We start from the raw sequence: 21,545 nt of genomic DNA on the forward strand, positions 1-21,545 counted from the left end.
GGTAAATGCAGCTGGATGCCCCTTAATGAAGAACTGGGCTGCTCCAAGACTTATGGACTCTGCGTTTTGAAAATGTTGACCGGCCAGAATAAAGAGACGGGCAAAATAATTGCATCCAGTTTGTTGCACCACCAAACCTCCACCTGTTTGGCCCACTCAAAGAAGCTCGTCGGGGGCACCAATTTGAAGATGGGGAGACTTTGAAAAATTCTGAATCAGTCGCTGAGGAAGCAGATACACGTGCTTTGTTTCAAGTAGGAAAAACTGTGGACGAAGATAGTGATTAAAAGTGACAAATTAATCGCGAATGTTGTGGCTGTCATCTTATGTATAGCTGGCATTAACTTTCCTTGTAAAATATAAATTTTAAAAAAGTACGAGGCATTACTTTCTGTATACCTCACCATTTTGAACAGCTTCCAGCCTCGCCATCTACACCTGTTTCCCCATCATCTTTCTGTGTACATTCTGATCCAGTCCTCGTCTCTTTCTTCAACATATTCCTCCATACGTTTCAGCCATCTGTCCTTTAATCCTCCTCCTGGTCCTTTCGTTCGTATTTCCACTTCATGCATCTTCTTGGGAATCCTCTGGTTTTCTAAGTGTCCATACCATCTTAGCCTCTATGCTTTTATCATCCTTTGCAAAGATCCGTCGATATTTCTATCTTGTTCTAGCAGGGTTCTTCTTGCGCCATTTTCCTTACCCTTCCATTCCTCATCCTATCTCTCCTAGTTACACCTATCCTACTTCTCAAGAACTTCATGTCACATGCCTGTAATCTTCTTACATCTCTTTTCTTCATCTGCATAGATCAGTATTGGGGCGTAGTAACTTCTGTATATTACCTCCTTCGCTATTTTGTAGAAGTCTTTCTGCCAAACAAGGCTCCTAACAGTTCGTAGGATTGCTTCTGCCCGTCTGCCACGTTCACTGATTTTTATCACTTCTTCCATTTTCCTCTATCACTTTTCTCAAGTACTTGCCACTTGCCACTTCCAATTGTTCACCTCCACCCATTATTCCGCTAATTAGTCTACTTTTCTTTCTAGTTGTAACCAGGACGTCGCATTTGTTTGCACTAAATTTCATTCCGTACTGTCTCACAGTTTCTTCCCAAGCATCCAGCTGTTCCAGAATCCCCTCCTCCCTTTTCCCCCAGGTCATCAGGTAATCCGAGAAAACCATCGCTTTCATCTTGTTTTCTCCAGTTTTTTCTGCCACCTTAGTCATTCTCTCCAAGACCGCAGAGAAGAGCAGAGGTGACAATATATTGCCCCGTTTCGCACCACTTGTTTGCTGGAACCAATCCTGCCTTTCATTTCCCACTTTCACGCAGCTCAGACTTCCACAGACTCCACCCTGCTCGTTGTTTCTTTTTCCATTCCCTTCTTTTCTTGAGCTTCCCAGACCTTTCTTTTAGAGACACTATCAACTGCATTTTCTGTACCGAGAAAGGCTATTACAGGGTCTTCCCCATATTCATAGTGGTGCTTCTGGAGCTGCCTCACTGCAAATATGAGGTCAACATTCTGCCACGCTGTTCCTCTCTTTGTTCTCGACCCTCGTTCGGATTCTGCTCTCCGGGATCTTTTCGTATACTTTGCCACAGAGTGCGATCAGTGCGACTCCCCTGAAGTTCCTACAATCCCTCCTACTCCTTTTTTGGATCTAGGGGCAATCAGTGCCCTTTTTCTGTCTTCTTGCAGAGCTTCTGTATATCTGACTTAGCTAAATGTTTTAATTTTTCTATTTCACTTGAGGAGGTTTGATATCAATTTGTAAATGATACATGTTTAAACAAACAGCTAAAAACTAGGGTCTAAGTAACAAATTCCCCTACCTTGGTCAAAGATCAACTGTAACGTGCTGCACTCTCCCTTTCAGTGAGACGTGCGACGGCCTTCGGCCAAGTGTTTACTTGTGGCTCTGAAAGGGGCTTACCGCAACGTAAAATTTGAAACTTTTATCTCGGAACTCAAGGTTAACTTAAGCACTGAGTGTGACTTTCAGCGACATTCCTGGAAGGCGACTCTCTATTTTCTGGAATAAGTCCAATTAAGATCAAAAAAATAGTAAACATTGCCTATTGATAACACTGGTGTTCTCCTTTCCCTGTGCAACTTATTTGACGGCAGCCATCTTTATATTCCATACTACCCACCTAATTACTGCCCCTGGTGTTATGACCTGAAATAATTCCTATATTGAGTTGTAGTCTCAGAAGGCAGTGCGGCGAGTTGGTGTCTGCGTGTAACCGCACCAGGTGGTGTGCGTGTGGTGTTGACTCCCTTAGCTTCTCTGTCGGGTCGCTGTCCCGCTGGTGGTTCCAGTAACTCTGAATAGTGTTTCTCCTTCGCATCTTTCCGCCTCATTCTGACAAAGGTGTCTTTTGTAGTGTCTGTTCCACACCTACATCTTCACCGAGAAAAGTTACCATTGGTAACCATTCACACTGCTCATTCACTTTAGTGCACCTGTGGTTCAGGTTTTTACCAGAAATGTGCATCCTATTTATTTAAACAAGTAGATCATTACAGTATTCCCTATTTATAATTACCAATACTGTGAAGGTGTGACACAACAGGGTAGTCTCGCAGTATGAATTTGCCTCCTAGGGTTTGCACTGCTGGCAGGTTTCTTGTTGGTTTTGACTGATGACCGCCCTACTGTACCTGCGTGTGCTGCGCAGAAGACTTGAACGCGTTCATCTTGGTATCCCTTAGCTGTGTTGCGCAACACTAAGTGTGGAAACATTTTAAATTCTTTTTAGATCTAATCGCAGCAAAACCGTTACAGGGCGTGCAAGGAGAATAGTGATTACAAATTACTGTCAAACTTCAATGAAGCAGCGTGCATGGCCATTCATAGCGAAGGTACTAAGAAGGTTACAACAAGGGAACCTTGTAACTTGACGGATGGATAACGACTGCCCACCCGCTGCGTGCAGGAGTAAACGGTCTGAAAGCGTGCCCCTGACGGGCTGCCAACCCCCTCGCCAGATAGTTCTGCGGGTTGCTGACTAATCAGGCGCTTCTGCCACGGCCACCTTGCACGAGGAAGATGGCTCTGAGCACTATGCGACTTAACTTCTGAGGTCATCAGTCGCCTAGAACTTATAACTAATTCAACCTAACTAACCTAAGGACATCACACACATCCATGCCCGAGGCAGGATTCGAACCTGCGTCCGTAGCAGTCGCTCGGCTCCAGACTGTAGCGCCTAGAACCGCACGGTCACTCCGGCCGGCTGCACGGGGAAGAGTTCATGTCCAAGTCAACACCTACATTCGTACCACCTAAAGTAGGTCGCCCGCGCAAGACCCCGCCAATCGAGAATATATATTGACAATAATACGTTAGCAACACTGCACGGCTGCGAGCCATCCAGAAACGCGTTATAGACAGAGGTCTGAGCTGGTGCAGATATACAGAGTAATTTTGACTTTCTGGATGAAAGTCTGCACCGAACGCATATTGACTGATTAATTTGCGACTATCCGCAATAATAATTACTCTGTGGTTAATGACCAATATTAATATTGAGTTTTTCGTCTATTTTTACGATACAAGCTACCAATAATACTGATCACCAAACTATTCTGTAAATCGTTATTACCAACCAGGGACTCAGTGCCACTACATTGGCTTGAATTCACAGCGCCCTGAAAAGATAGAGGTATGATAGAATCTGGAAGAAGCTGTCTTCATAGTTTTCTGCTCAGTTATTTGCTCATTCTACTACCTCTTTCAGACCAGCAGTTGCCTCACTCCTGAGTCATTCCGTTTCGTTTGCATTAATAGAGGTGACTTACGCAATTACTGAAAGCTACCACAAAGCGACATGAAAGCTTTTCTAGGACATTCCATCCACTGGAATTTTCGCTTCATATTGTCATTCCTTTTCGTGTATAACATATGAAGTAGATAATCTTCGGTAAAAAATCATAGAATCTCTCAATGTTTCTTTCAAATGTATTTACATCTACAAAATGCAACGCTTATAACACTAAGAGTATCAACTTCAACACGCTTTAACACTGTGATCAATTGATAAGCGAAGCATATGACAATATGCAAGACGTGAAGGCAACTTGTAACACGACTTCATTTTGTTTCTCAAACATTCAGCAGAAAATTTCAGAAAATCCGTTTCAGTAATTACTAAGGAAAGTTTTTTCGTTGTGTGTATGGGTGAGGGAGGGGGGGGGGAGATGGGGGGGAGGTGCTCAGTCTTCTGACTGGTTTGAGGTAGCCTACCACGAATTCCTCTCCTGTGCCAACCTCTTCATATCGGAGTAGCGCTGGCATTACTCGATTATTTGTTAGATATACAGGGCTATTACAAATGATTGAAGCGATTTCATAAATTCACTGTAGCTCCATTCATTGACATTGGTCACGACACACTACAGATACCTAGAAAAACTCATAAAGTTTTGTTCGGCTGAAGCCGCACTTCAGGTTTCTGCCGCCAGAGCGCTCGAGAGCGCAGTGAGACAAAATGGCGACAGGAGCCGAGAAAGCGTATGTCGTGCTTGAAATGCACTCACATCAGTCAGTCATAACAGCGCAACGATACTTCAGGGCGACGTTCAACAAAGATCCACCAACTGTTAACTCCATTCGGCGATGGTATGCGCAGTTTTAAGCTTCTGGATGCCTATGCAAGGGGAAATCAACGGGTCGGCCTGCAGTGAGCGAAGAAACGGTTGAACGCGTGCGGGCAAGTTTCACGCGTAGCCCGCGGAAGTCGACGAATGAAGCAAGCAGGGAGCTAAACGTACCACAGCCGACGGTTTGGAAAATCTTACAGAAAAGGCTAAAGCAGAAGCCTTACCGTTTACAATTGCTACAAGCCCTGACACCCGATGACAAAGTCAAACGCTTTGAATTTTCGGCGCGGTTGCAACAGCTCATGGAAGAGGATGCGTTCAGTGCGAAACTTGTTTTCAGTGATGAAGCAACATTTTTTCTTAATGGTGAAGTGAACAGACACAATGTGCGAATCTGGGCGGTAGAGAATCCTCACGCATTCGTGCAGCAAATTCGCAATTCACCAAAAGTTAACGTGTTTTGTGTAATCTCACGGTTTGAAGTTTACGACTTAACCCCATGCGATTTCTTTCTGTGGGGTTATGTGAAAGATTCAGTGCTTAAACCTCCTCTACCAAGAAACATAACTTCGAGCTCGCATCAACGATGCTTTCGAACTCATTGATGGGGACATGCTGGGCCGAGTGTGGGAGGAACTTGATTATGGGCTTGATGTCTGCCGAATCACTAAAGGGGCACATATCGAACATTTGTGAATGCCTAAAAAAACTTTTTGAGTTTTTCTATGTGTGTGCAAAGCATTGTGAAAATATCTCAAATAATAAAGTTATTGTAGAGCTGTGAAATCGCTTGAATCATTTGTAATAACCCTGTATTCCAATGTCTGTCTTCCTCTACTGTTTTTATCCTCCACTCAAGTAGCGTGTAATTTGTTCCTTTGTGTCTTAACACATGTTCTGTCATCTTGTCTCTTCTTCTTGTCAATGTCCTCCACATATTTCTGAGGACAATCTCTTCATTCCTTACTACTCCACACAATGTTTGACGTCCTTCTATAGCATCGCATCTCAAACGCTTCATTTCTATTTTTTCCGAATTGCCCACAGTTAAAGATTCACTTCTGTGCATTGCTGGCTTCAAACATACATTCTCATAAAACTACGGCGGATGTTTGACACTGGTACACTTTATCAGGCTGGTAGTTCCCACTCTATCTGTTCCACTCTGTCTTTTTGTATTTTTACTTCATCCGTCCTATGTGTTACTGTGCTTCCATGGTAGCAAAATTCCTTAACTTCGTCTACTTCATGGCACCCAGGTATGAAAAATTTATCGTTAATCTCATTTTTGCTACTGCTCATTCCTTGTGTCTTTCTCTAGTTTTCTCTCAATCCATATTCTGGACTCATTCGACTGTTCATTCCATACAACACATTCCGTATTTCTCACTCACAGTGAGGACAGTGTCATCAGCGAATCTTATCACTGAGTTCCTTTCACCATGAATTTTAAACTCATTCTTGAACCTTTATTTCCGTTTTTGTCTCCCTTGTCTTGCACCCTTATAATCCGAGAACTTCGTTTTGGGTCTTTCATTCTTGTAGTTTCCTCTTGATTTTTGTACATATTTTAAATTAATCGTCTTTTCCTATAGCTTACCCTCCTATTTTTCTCAGAATTTAGCGTTTTCATTTTGTAGGTCGATAAATTCACTGAACATGTCTTGATTTTTCTTATGTTTTCATTCCATTATCAGTCGCAACGTCAAACCTGTCTCTTTGGTGTCCCGACCTCTCCTAAGGACGAAATGATCGTCATCTAAGTGATCCTCAATATTCTCTTCCATTCATCTGTATATTATGCTTGTCAGCAACTCATATGCATGAAAATAAGCTGATTGTGCGGTAGTTCTAGCACTCACCTAACGCTGCTACCTTCGGTAGTGTGAATGATATTTTTCCGAAAGTCTCATGGTACTTTTCAGAACCCGGAGGATCGAGAATCCTTCTTGCATAGTAGTTTGGTTCCCACTTCCCCCAATCATTATCCAAATTCAGAAGGCGTTTTATCTGAAGGAACTTATTACGGGTATCGAGAATACGACTGACTACATTTCGCTGAAATATTGTCATGATCGGCATCTACGTTCTTGGTGTACGGAATAACAGTAACGAGCTCCGACTTCAGCAGACGAAAATATCAGACCAGACGATAGCCTCCCGTCATAGTTCCAGCGTACCGAACGGGTTGAAGTGCCGTACGGTGTTTAATCACAGTGCATACGGGAAATTGACTTGGGGATGCGGATAACATTTTCGTGATCCTCACACGTCTCTATATGTAGGAAGACGCAGCTCTCACGAGTTTAACTATTCCTTCAGGTGGATTTCACTTGAGCACGGCCACCATCAGCCATGTAATTGTGAAGCATCTGAAGTCTCTGTTCATTTATTTCACAAAAGAATCATTGCACTTAAGAAATCGATATCTGGCAGACTCCAGTTGACTGGAATGTCTTTCCGTTACAACCAAAATCTTCCTAGAAATTCATATAAATTTCGATTGTATATAGCATGTAGGTATGGAAACATCTTATATTTAAATAAATTACGGGAATGCAGCTGGGTGACTTCGTCGACAACCGCAGATAGTTCAACAGGAGCACATGTGCCATTTTAAAGGCAAAACTGCTACTAGTAAGCGCTGTGCAAGCGATTTTAATATTTCAGTTTTCAAAGAGACTTCGTAAAGAGCACACACACACACACACACACACACAAACATACACTGTAAACACTAGCGCCATCACAAATCAAAGGTGACCGACGTCAGAAGTTATCGATAGTGAAATTAATAATCAACGGATGAGATAGCATAAATTCTGTTCCTCTGTTTTTTGACAAGTGAGGTAGTATAATTCCATGCAGAATTTAAACAAATGCTACCATCTCTATTCATAAGGTTACTTGTTAACTTAATTTAAACATCTTCCTTAATAACACTGTCCCAACAGCCGGAAGTGCTTGTCAGAATCGATGTTTTAAATTCGCCTGCACAGCGCTAACTCGGTGCAGTGGCAGGGTGCGCTCCTGTCAAAATAACTGCAGTTGTCGGCGACGTCACCCGGCTGCCTTCCCGGAAGGTATTTGAACAGTGTACACTGAGACAGAAACTAAGCTCTCGTCTTAATTTTATTTGCATTTTTTTCTGGTTTGTTTTATATACGGCACGATAAATACCGGTGTATTAGATTGTTTGGTTATCGGTGAGTTATTCCAATACATACTTACAGTTCCTTGTGTGGCGTCACAGTAAATTATATTGACATTTATTGTAGACAGGAAAATGTGTGGTTCATACATCTACTTGTGGTGATTGTTTCATTTAACTCATTTATCAGACCTGAATTATTAATACAGTCATCTTAATTACACCCTGAACGTTCATCACAGGTTGATTTGAAAGGTAATTCCTTTTATATTATTAGTCCTTTGCACGATATATTGGTCGAGATCGTAATAGGAAAGGTAACTTTTAGTAGATTTACTGAACACACATGATCATGTGCATTGTACACTACTGGCCATCAAAATGCTATACCACGAAGATGACGTGCTACAGACGCGAAATTTAACCAACAGGAAGAAGTTGCTGTGATATGCAAATGATTAGCTTTTCAGAGCATTCACACAAGGTTGGCGCCGGTGGCGACACCTACAACGTGCTGACATGAAGAAAGTTTCCAACCGATTTCTCATATATAAACAGCAATTGACCGGCGTTGCCTGGCACTCCGCCTCGCCTTCCGCATCCGCCTTCCGTCCCCCATGCGCATCCTCTACGACCTCATCCCCTTCCCCCACCTACTCCTTTTCCTTGAACACATCCGCATACTATATACTGTCCGCCGCCTTGATCCCCCTCACCCCCTGGTGTCTCCCTTCCTCTCCACCCCCAACCAGTTGCCGCGCCTTTACCGTTGTGTCCCTCCCTCTCTCCATCTCCACACCCTCCATCTCCTTTCCCAACATAACTTCCATCATCTACCCCTCCCGGATGATGAGCTTTGCCCTGACATCTACCCTTCCTACCAACTCTAACTCCCTCTTCCTGCCTCCTCCTCAGGGCTCCCTCTCCTCCCCTCCCTCCTTCTGAGCGGCTTTCCCCTCCTACTCCCCCTCCATCTCTTGTGCCTCCTTTCAGTGTCTCTGCACTCCCTCCTGCCCTGTCGTCCCTTTTCTTCTCCCGCCCCACATGTCTCCTGCCTTTTCGTGAACCCACGGTTGCCCCTCCTCTCTTCATCCTGCCGCTTCCCCAGCTGCTCCATGCTCTCCCCTCCTTTTCCATCCTCTCTGACCTTTCCCTCGGCAGGTCCCACCTGGTAGTTTTACTCTTCGTCGTGTGTGCTCCAAGTGGGTTTTAAGCGTGTTGTTTCGGAGTGTTTTTAATACTGTGGCCAACTTTTAACCTGTGCATGCGCATTCAGTGTCTTCTCTGTGTTTCAAGAATCGCCAACTGTGATTTTTAACTTTCGGTGACTTTTTTTAACTGTCCTCCATGAACGTCTACATGTCAATGTATTTTTACCTCCATTTTCTCCCCCTCCTCTGTTTTATGTTCCCCTTTTATATCTCCTTATGTATGTATCATTTTATTCTTGTTTTAGTTGTCGTGTCACTCGGCTGAAGAGCGGCGGATTGTGCCGCTGACAGCCCTCCACTGCCCATATGGGGCAGGGGAATGAAATCACAATACAGAAAAAAAAGGCGTTGCCTGGTGAAACGTTGTTGTGATGCCTTGTGTAAGGAGGAGAAATCTGTACCAACACGTTTCCGACTTGGATAAAGGTCGGATTGTAGCCTATCGCGATTGCGGTTTATCGTATCGCGACATTGCTGCTTGCGTTGGTTGAGATCCAATGACTGTTAGCAGAATATGGAATCAGTGGGTTCAATAGAGTAATACGGAGCGCCGTGCCAGATCCCAACGTCCTCGTATCACTAGAAGTCCAGATGACAGGCATCTTATCCGCATGGCTGTAACAGATCGTGCAGCCACGTCTCGATCTCTGAGTCAATAGATGGGGACGTTTGCAAGACAACAACCATCTGCACAAACAGTTCGACGACGTTTGCAGCAGCATGGACAATCAGCTCTGAGACCGTGGCTGCGGTTACCCTTGGCGCTGCATCACAGACAGGAGCGCCTGCGATGGTGCACTCAGTGACGAACCTGGGTGCACGAATGGCAAAACGTCATCTTTTTTATGAATCCACGTTCTGTTTACAGCATCGTGATGGTCGTATCCGTGTTTGGTGACATCGCGGTGAATGCACATTGGGAGCGTGTATTCGTCATCGCCATACTGGCATATCACCCGGCGTTATGGTATGGGCTGCCACTGGTTACACGTCTCGGTCACCTCTTGTTCGCATTACGGCACTTTGAACAGTGGACGTTACATTCCAGATATGTTACGACCTGTGGCTCTACCCTTCATTCGATCCCTGCGAAACCCTAGATTTCAGCAAGATAATGCACAGCCGCATTTTGCAGGTGCTGTACAGGCCTTTCTGGATACAGAAAATGTTCGACTGCCTCCCTGGCCAGCACATTCTCCAGATCTCTCACCAATTGAAAACGTCTGGTCAATGGTGACCGAGCAACTGGCTCGTCTCAATACGCCAGTCACTACTCCTGATGAACTGTGGTATCGTGTTGAAGCTGCATGGGCAGCTGTACCTGAACACGCCATCCAAACCCTGTTTGACTCAATGCCCACACGTATCAAGGCCGTTATTACGGTCACAGGTGGTTGATCTGGGTACTGATTTCTCAGTATCTATGCACCCAAATTGCGTGGAAATGTAATCATATGTCAGTTCTACTTTAATATATTTGTCCAATGAATACCCGTTTATCATCTGCATTTCTTCTTCGCGTAGCAATTTTAATGGTCAGTAGTGTAATTTTCTGTCCAAGGAGCGTATTAAGTGAGGGGAAATGGAGTACACCTGATCCCCTCCCCCATAAAAGAAAAAAAATCTTCGTAAATAGGATTTAATTTCTGCTCCGCCACATAGGCGTATTAGTTCGGAATCAGCATTTTAATTGCAGGGGGGTCCACAGGCGTGATACATTCCTTGAAAAAAATCAGTGGCCGTTGTTGCGATTAAAAAACCTTTATATTTTGTACTGTCCACTACTATAGAGTTTAAAGTAAGGGATGATATTATATTAACACCAATTACAGTTACACAGCAAGAGAGATCATACGATATTACAATTATACAGGAAGGAAGAAAATAATAAAATAATTATAGGCTTTAAAATTAAACATTGATTGAGTAAACTAAGAAATGGCAAGCATACAATAATTATAATGGCCATTAAAATTGCTACACCAAGAAGAAATGCAGATGATAAACGGGTATTCATTGGACAAATATATTATGCTACAACCGACATGTGATTACATTTTCACGCAATTTGGGTGCATAGATCCTGAGAAATCAGTAACCAGAACAACCACCTCTGGCCGTAATAACGGCCTTGATACGCCTGGGCATTGAGTCAAACAGAGCTTGGAATGACGTGTACAGGTACAGCTGCCCATGCAGCTTCAACACGATGCCACAGTTCAAGAGTAGTGACTGGCGTATTGTGACGAGCCAGTTGCTCGGCCACCATTGACCAGCCGTTTTCAATTGGTGAGAGATCTGGAGAATGTGCTGGCCAGGGAAGCAGTCGAACATTTTCTGTATCCAGAAAGGCCCGTACAGCACCTGCAACATGCAGTTGTGCATTATCCTGCTGAAATCTAGGGTTTCGCAGGGATCGAATGAAGGGTAGAGCCACGGGTAGTAACACATCTGAAACGTAACGTCCGCTGTTCAAAGTACCGTCAATGCGAACAAGAGGTGACCGAGACGTGTTACCAATGGCACCCCATACCATCACATCGGGTGATACGCCAGTATGGCATTGACGAATACACGCTTCCAATGTGCGTTCACCGCGATAGTGCCAAACACGGACGCGACCATTGTGATACTGTATACAGAACCTGGATTCATCCGAAAAAATGACGTTTTGCCATTCGTGCACCCAGGTTCGTCGCTGAGTACACCATCGCAGGCGCTCCTGTCTGTGCTGCATCGTCGTCGAACTGTTCGTGCAGATGGTTGTTGTCTTGCAAACGTCCCCATCTGTTGACTCAGGGATCGAGACGTGGCTGCACGATCCGTTACAGCCATGCGGATAAGATGGTTCAAATGGCTCTGAGCACTAGGCAACTTAACTTCTGAGGTCTTCAGTCGCCTAGAACTTAGAACTACTTAAACCTAAACGTCAAAGAAACTGTTATAGGCGTCCTCACTCAAATGCAGAGATACGTAAACAATCAGAATACGGCGCTGCGGTTGGCAACGCCAACATAAGACAACAAGTATCTGGCGCATGTGTTAGATCGGTTACTGCTACTACAATGGCAGGTTATGAAAATGTAAGCGAGTTTGAACATTAATTGTGGGCTTCCAAATATAATGAAATTGAAATGAGGTGTGGTGGCCCTCAACTACACACCCACAGACTCAGAGTTGAAATATTAAACGCTTTGGCTGGTTTCGTTGTCTAGAGGGTGGGATACGTAGTTGCCACATTACAGGCCAAATACTGCCGAGTCTACAGTATACGATAAGAATACACACTTGAATCGAATGGTCGAAGGTTTCTATCAATCCGCAATTGCGAATTATGAATGTAACATATAAATTTATAGTTCGCAATTTCCGAGTGATAGAAACCTTCGACCATTCGATTCAAGTGTGTATTCTTATCGTACACTGTAGACTCAGCAGTATTCGGCCTGTATTGAAGCAACTACGTATCCCAGCCCCTAGACAACGAAACCAGACAAGTCTTTTAATATTTCAACTCTGAGTCTGTGGGTGCGTAGTTGAGGGCTACCACACCTCATTTCAGTTCCATTATATTTGAAAGCCCGTAATTGGGGGATCGTCCGGCTAACGTTGGGCACCACGTGTTTGCTGCCGGGCCCCGGCTTTGACGAGCGTCCTGTGTGGCCGCCCCAACTTCGAACATATAATATTTCCAGTTCGCCACAACTCGTCCGTTACCTCACAGTCGGCACACGAGTCCTGGGACACAGCATCTCCGAGTTAACGATGAAGTGGGGATTTTCTCGTACAACCATTTCACGAGTGTACCGTGAATATCAGGAATCCGGTAAAACACCAAATCTCCGACAATGCTACGACCGGAAAAAGATCCTTCAAGAACTGGACTAATGACGACTGAAGAGAGTTTTTCGAAGTGACTGAAGTGCAATCCTTCCGCAAATTGCTGCAGATTTCAATGCTGGGTCATCAACAAGTGTCAGCGTGCGAGCCATTGCATGGGGGCTTAATTAAATATATGATTGAAAATATTTTTTAGTTGCTGTATGTCCGATTACGTAAGTCTCGTAAACGGTTGGCCCTGACTAGTATTATTACGCTATCTGACTGCTAAGAACAATGTAAGAAAATTTTCATAAACACAGTTAATTAATTAAGTCCCCAGCAACTATAAAACCTACAAAATCCAAGCACAAATGTAACTGTTCTGTATGTGGGAGTGTGACTCAACGCCCACATCTGGCACGGTTCTTTTCCAACAAGACAAGAATTTTGATACCAATTATACTGACGTGACAAAAGAAATTTAGAAAAACTATAATTACGCAAGAAAACCAAAATTCACTCTAATACAAGAACACGAGCCAGATGCTTTGTTGACTGAACCTGTAGTAACACATTATTTCAGATACACAACTAATAAAGGAACATTATAAATTTTACCTTCATATATATTGACGAAATGCACTCATTACAATAACATCTGCTATCTCTCCCATCAAATAACTGCATAGGACATGGAACTACACTCTTTACTACAACATCTTGCTCCAACTTCACAACAACCACGAGCTCTGCCCACGCACACACTGTCTCTATGAGTTCTTAACACACACTGTCCTCTCCGATGTCACAACAAGCACTGACTTCTACGATCTCGTAACACGCACTGTGGAGGCGGCTTAATAGTACTCTTTGGCGCACTCTCTGGCGCAGTGGCACAGTGTAGCCACCTTTCATATGCCCCTCCTCCACAGGCCAGAATTTGATGGTATTTTTGCCAGCATTGGTGGTGAAAATACCACCAAATTCGTCCAGAAAAATACAGACAAAAATAAAAGATAATATTAATACCTAAATATCACATAATTAGTTAAAAATTTTGGCTTTGCACTGACCTTTTACTAACCTAACATATGAAATACAGTAAGCAATACAACTTCTTTTCATACATGTGACTTTACATAATAGTTTACACAATATACAAAAAAAATCAGTTTATACAAATGTTCACATAAAATGCTTTCAATGATTAGTTTATACAAAAAAAAGACACCAACAGGTTACATGTTTTCCGTAGAAGCAGTCCATCAGTGGCACCCAGTAAAGTTTAGCAGGTACACCCAGCAACAAGTCACATTAATTCAGTAGAAGCAGTTCATCAGATGCACCCAGCAATGTTGAGCAGGTGCAGACACCAACAAGTGACCATCATTTCAGTAAAAACAGTTCATCAGTTGCACCCAGCAATGTTGAGCAGGTGCAAACAGCAACAAGTGACTTCATTTCAGTAGAAGCAGTCCATCAGTTGCACCCAGCAATGTTGAGCAGGTGCAGACAGCAATAAGTGATATCATTTCAGTAAAAACAGTTCATCAATTGCACCCAGCAATGTTGAGTTGGTGCAGACAGCAACCAGTGACTTTATTTCAGTAAAAACAGTTCATCAGTTGCACCCAGCAATGTTGAGTGCAGGTGCAGACACCAACAAGTGACACCATTTCAGTAGGAGTAGTCCATCAGTTGCACCCAGCAATGTTGAGCAGGTGCAGACAGCAACAAGTGACATTATTTCAGTAGAAGCAGTCCATCAAAGGCACCCAGCAATGTTGAGCAGGTGCAGACACCAACAAGTGACATCATTTCAGTAGAAGCAGTCCATCAGAGGCACCCAGCAATGTTGAGTAGGTGCAGACACCAACAAGTGACTTCATTTCAGTAAAAACAGTTCATCAGTTGCACCCAGCAATGTTGAGCAGGTGCAAACAGCAACAAGTGACTTCATTTCAGTAGAAACAGTTCATCAGTTGCACCCAGCAATATTGAGCAGGTGCAGACACCAACAAGTGACATCTCTCAGCCGAAGCAGTTCCACAAAACTCACTAGCACTGATCACACAGTTCATCAGCAGAAATTAAACACGACCAAATGTCACACATCATGTTGAAAAGTGCAGGTAACAGTTCAGAATATTTATCTTCACTAATCAGACAGTTCAGGCATGAACAATAGTTTGAATGCACATACAAATGCTTTTACAATAAGATACAAATCATAACAAACACACAAATGCTATCAGATAATTGTCCTATTAACTATTACAATACACAAATACCAGTAAACCTATAATATTCATGGGTGTCAGTGCAAGCCACTACCAACAAATAAAATAATATTTAGGAGATAGGTGGGTAGGATTAGGAAAGGAAAACACACAGAACACACTCACTCATCTTTCATTCACATTAAATACTACTGTGTAATTGAATAGTGTTAATTGTGTAAATGAAATTCTGTCTAAATCTGATGTTCATCATGTGCTTCAAGTAGTACTGGCAGCAATGTATAACAGTCAATAATAGTTAAGTCAACGTCATAGTCATCATGTCAAGACCAATGTTTCCCAAGCCAGATCAAATGTACTGTTGTTGAACAACTGTCAGTGAGCCACGATATGCAATTACTTCCTTTTTCCAAAAAAAAGTATATACTGCTTAGTGATTTAACAAAGTGTGTGTATAGACTGTCTTCTTTCTACTTTAGTGTTTTAGTCTGCTCTCTTCATCCTCTTTGTTCCATAAGACCAACAAAAAAAATATGCTCCTCACTTACTTTACCTCTTATCCACCAAAACTCCAATAATTATCAGCATCACATAATCTCAATAAGACCTCAATAATACGTCGATAAATGTAAACCTCAGCACCAATATCACCTTACCTCTTGTCCACAAACAACTTCATATACTCTCAATACCTATAATAATACATCGATAAATATAAACCTCATTGCCAATATCATCTCACTTCCATCACAACTCTTTCCTCTAGTCAGTCTCCTCGAACAAGTACAGATAAAATCCTAATGCAACTTCAATTCAGCATCCCATACAATCCGAAGACACAGTGTCCACACACAACCTCTGTGTAATCCATCTGACCCAAATTTTCTACTCATTATCAATTATAAGACACATTTTGGTTCCTTGTCCATCATTAAATAAAAGAAATGCATACCTGACCTCTAACAGACTTAGGTCGAATAACTCTCAGTAATTAAGTACGATTACGGAGTGTGAATGATCATAATATTTCACAGTGTGTACACCACTTCAAGAATTATGGCAGAAGCAAACATGTGGAGTATTTTTTGTGTCAAGTGTCACTTCCTATTTCAATTGCTCACGAAAAATGCAGTGTAATAACTATTAATGGTCTAAACCTAGTTTCGGTATGTCATGTCGTCAGCTTCCTTCCTATTAGCATAAATTTATACAGCTTTCATAAAACCTCAGCTCATGTGACTTCTATGACTCTCTTGTACTAATGTCGTTCGTCGAACTATAGCAGTTAATTTTCTTATCTTAAAAATATAAGGCACTTAGCGTACGCAAAACAAGCAATAGCGAGTAAATATACAAGTAGAGAAGACAATGTCAACAAGTGGATGCAGCACAATTCCTACAACGAGGCTCTGCCAAGCGAACAATCTATAATTAATACCATAGTGTGACCTAAACTCTATGTTTGTACACCTTATATCAGCATTTCTATATACCAAATTAAAGAGCAGTTATGGCAACAAAACAGAAACGTGTAAATATGCAATCCACGCGCATAGCAGTAAACATATACCTTACGTAATAAACAAGTCATTAGCATCATATCAGCATAAGCAAATAAATGTTCATATGTCATTTTAATAAGTAAACATGAAGGCGCAAGCAGATAAATGACAAAGTATAACTTACATACATAATCACAGTCAGCACAATTAATCAGGTTACAATTACAATTTAAATAAATAAGCACAGCAGGCACATAATTAAAAAATATGACATCAGTGAAAAAGCATAGCAGCCAAGCGATGCATAATATGCACAAGTTACAACCCAGTTCATTAATAATCATTGTCAAATTCAGTTAACGCACGCAAGCACGTCGCTTCACACGTAAATTCATAGAACATGAAATTAGCACAAAGTATGAATCACGTAATCGCGAGCAGCAAATTACGTCTAAAGTACGTACCTAAGTGGAAATAGGTTACCTGTAAAATGAACTCAATTAATAGTTACCTTTTTAGTTTATTAGTTTCTTCTTGGAAATTACATTCTTTCTGAAATTTTCTCGATAGCAAGTCGTCTTAACGTCGGAGACACACAGAGTTTACCTGAAGTTCTTAAATATTTTATACAACCGTATCCTGCAAAATACTGAATGTTAATAACACAATTCAACAAGTTCTTATAGCTTTATACAGAATTTAGTCGGAGAAATTAGACTGTGTATTTGTTTACGGCTGTCAGTGCATTCGCACTGAGCGCTCGATCAGCTGTAGGCGCGTGACGTAGGAAGCAATTGTTTGCGGTCAACGACTGCCTTGTGCGGCGCGCAGACTTCACTGTTGCTTTGAGTATGTGCCGCCGCCAAAACACAGCGCGGTATCCTTGTACTCTCTGCGTGTTTACATGTAGCTGTTAGTTCTCCAAAGTATGTCATTCCACGAATATTTTAACGTTTGATATATGATGTATTCCTTTAGAGCGTCGAGATTTAAGAGTTTCTACTTCAACAGTGTTATCATGAATAATTTTGCGAATTCTATATGGACCGTTATAAAGCAGAAAAAATTTGCGACACAAGCCTCTTCCTTTGTGAGATAAACGATGGGACTTAATTAATACCTTTTGACCAACTGACAAGATTTTTGAACGACCAGGACGCTTAGCTGATTTCTCTCTTCTAGCAGCCGCAGATGCAATATTTTGTAGAGCCAGGTTAACAACTTCAGAATGCCGCAGTTTCCGTGAAGGCGGAAAAGGAACGATTTCAGAAATGCGATTTGTCGGTGCTTTATTTTTTAATACCAGTATAGGCGGTAAAGAAGTTGAATCATTAGGAAGTTCATTCAGAACATTTTGAAAAATATGAAGATACTGATCCCAAGTTCTGTGATTCTGATGACAATAAAGACGGCACAATTTATTGATTTCCTTCATCCATCTCTCTGAAGCGTTAGATTGAGGGTGAAAAAGTGAAATGAAAATTGGTTTGATTTTACGACGCCGTAGAGTACGAAGCCAAATTTTAGAACGAAACTGTGATCCATTATCTGATATAACCTTGTCAACATGACCAACTTCTTTAAGAAAATGTTTGATGAAAGCATTAGATACTGAACGAGCTGTTGCTTTGCGTAAAGGTGTAAAACACACATATTTTGACGTCAACTCCACTGCTACGAAAATGTACGCAAAACCATTAGTAGAACGAACCACTGGACCAAACAAATCGACTGCAGCCATCTCCTTTAATTTCGCTGGAATGACGGGAAACAACGGTGCTCTGTGAGAAATCGTTGGAGGCTTAGCCATTTGATATAATTTGCATTTGGCAAGAACAGATCGAATACGTTTTTCCATATTACTGAAGTAACAATTTTCTCGTAATTTATGAAAGCATTTTCGGGGACCAAAGTGTGCATAACTGAGATGCGTATACCAAATCAATTTATTGACCCACTCATCAGGAATACAAACTAACCAAACGGAGTTGTCGACCGATTTTCGTTTAAAAAGAATGTCATTGCGAACTAGATAATGCTGTCTAATCGCTACGCTTTCCTTTCTCCTCCACTTCTCCTTAATGTCCTTCCAGATAGGATCCTTATTTTGCTCCTTAGCGATGTCCTGGAGCGAAGACGAAATAAAGTTCTCAAACGCAACACCTTGAATATACATCAAACCATAATTGTTTTCCTTGTAGTCCTCTTCAGCACTTTGTTTCAAACCCATAGGTGCACGTGATAAAGCATCAGTAACAATATTTGCAGAACCCTGTATGTAAACAATACTAAAGTCAAATTCCTGTAGGTACAACGCCCATCGTGACAATCTGCCATGAGTTAATTTTGTTGACATAAGAAATTCCAGAACTCGATGATCGGTGTAAACCTTAGTATGTCTGCCAAACAAAAATGTGCGAAATTTTGTAAAAGCCCAAACAACAGCCAAAGCTTCAAGTTCCGTAATCGAGTAGTTCTTTTCGGATTTAGAGAGAACGCGACTTCCCAATGCAATAGTCTTCTGTACTACAACGCCGTTTTCTTCTATCTCTTGAAATAAATGTGCACCTAGGCCTTTGTATGATGAGTCCGTTGCCAAACAAAATTCTTTAGATAAATCCGGATGTGAAAGAAGTGGAGCAGCAACTAAAGCATCACGAAGCTGTTCAAATTCTGACTGAGCTTCCTCATCCCAACACCAATTAGATTTCTTTCCGGATAGTTCACATAAACGAGGTGTGGCCAAATCGTCCAATTTAACAAAGCGTCGAAGAAAATTACAGACACCAAGGAAACTACGAACATCACGTTTTGTAGTAGGAACAGCATAATTACGAATAGCATCTAATTTCTCTGGATCAGGGAGAATACCTTCTGTAGAAATAATGTGGCCGAGAAATTTCACCTGAGAACGACCAAATTCAGATTTTTCCAAGTTCACTGTCATGCCAACTTTTGCAAAGATACGTAATAATGAATCCAAAATTTTGTTGTGCTCACTCCAAGAACGTTTAGCAATAAGAATGTCATCAACATAAGAAGTAATGTTGTCACGAAGATAAACAGGTAACATTTCGTTTAAACTACGAATGAATGCTGCAGTAGGTACATTAAGTCCAATCGGTAATTTCCAAAGTCACTTTTGGGTAAAACAGTCATATCCGGTTATTGTTCACCTACTCACTAGATAGATTGATAGTCGAAGAGTTGTTTTGACAGATGCAAAGAATAGTAAAAGAGTAGGCAGCGGTACAGAAAACTAAAAGAGAAATAGCACCACTACAGCTCGGGGCCCTATGCTCGCTACGGCACATATTCACTTTAGAGTAGTGAATCCCCTGAGGACATTAATAAGTTCAAACAGTAATTTTCGAAATCTCATTTGGGTAAAATCGTCATATCAGGTTATTATTTACTTACTCTCTAGATAGATTGATAGTCGAAGAGTTGTTTGACAGATGCAAAGAATAGTAAAAGAGTAGGCAGCGGTACAGAAAACTAAAAGAGAAATAGCACCACTACAGCTCGGGGCCCTATGCTCGCTACGGCACATATTCACTTAGAGTAGTGAACCCCCTGAGGACTTTAATAGCCGCACATAATTTCTAGTTTGTGACTTAATGGCAACTTTGGCGGAAGTGCGTACATAAATTGATCTAGCCATGAACATGGATGTATGTCGTTCTTCGAGTTGCGAAATATCTTAATATAGTCAATGTTTTCGCCTCGTGGCGACAAAGACCTACCGCGTCTGTCCCAGTCCGAATGTCGATTATTGTAAAGTTCGCGCGCCTGGCGCTCTCTTGTTGCATCCCGTAAATGAAACAAATTATTTTCTTCAAACCCCTCTGCTACCTGTGATTCCAAATTTCTTCTGCTATCTTTTCCTACAATTTCCCCTTCGATCTGCTTGACTTGCTTTCGTAATGCCTCAAATTCCCTTTTCACGCGTTCATTAAATTTTCCCTGATTTTCAACATGCTTATTTATGTTCTGGTATTCTTCGGTTTCTGCAAATGGTAATGGAGCTGTATCATCCGAATCTCTGTCCCCATGTAAACTAAGATTTGTCAGTTTATCTGAAATTTCCTCCACTCTTTCCGATAAGTCACCAAATTGTTCTTTCTGTTTATTTACGTCTTCCGTAAGTGTCGCGACTCGGGTTTCGGTATTGTCACATTTGGTAGCTAGCTGTTCATATTGTTGTGTTAGGTTATTTAATCTGTCATTTGGTACGGATCCTTCGATTCTCTCAAATATTTCTTCCTTATCCTTTGCACGTTGTAAATTTAACTCTGAAAAATTCTGTACTATCACGCGATCTCTTTCTTCCTGTTCTCTATCCTGTTCCCTTTGTCTGATTTCTACTGCAATTAATCTATTATTGTGAGAATTCAGAATCGGTTGTACTTCTTCCCTGATTTCTTTCTTTAATTCATCTTTCATATTTTTGAAACATGTCCCTATTCTTGAATCTAACCGTGTTTCCAAAGTTCCCATCTCTGTTTTAATTGTTCCTATCTCTGTTTTTAATTCAGATCCTAACCGAGTTTCCATTGTTCCCATTCGTGTTTCCATTGTTCCCATTTGTGTTTTAATTGTTCCCATCTCAGTTTTAATAGTTCCTATATCAGTTTTAATTGTTCCTATTTGTGTTTCCATATCTGTTTTTAATTCAGATCGTAACTGTGATCCCACATTTAATATAGCACTCATCAACTGCTCCATAGTAACTGTTTCAAAATTCTTTTCACCCCTCACATTTCCCACAAAACCAGCTTCCTTCTGCATGGCTATAAAGCTATCTGTGTTCGATACTATTCCAGAATCTTCTATCGTTGATCTCGTATTCTGTGAATTTTCTGATTGAGAAAAATTTTGAAATGGTTCCGGACTATTTTCCCGACTTATCACATTGTTTTCCACCTCATTATCCACCATACTGTTTTCCTCTGTTGGCGAGTTCGCCATGTGAACAATTTCGTCATTCTCACTATTCATCA

This window comes from Schistocerca piceifrons, chromosome 2 (assembly GCF_021461385.2).
Source record: "Schistocerca piceifrons isolate TAMUIC-IGC-003096 chromosome 2, iqSchPice1.1, whole genome shotgun sequence".
Classification (NCBI taxonomy): domain Eukaryota; kingdom Metazoa; phylum Arthropoda; class Insecta; order Orthoptera; family Acrididae; genus Schistocerca; species Schistocerca piceifrons.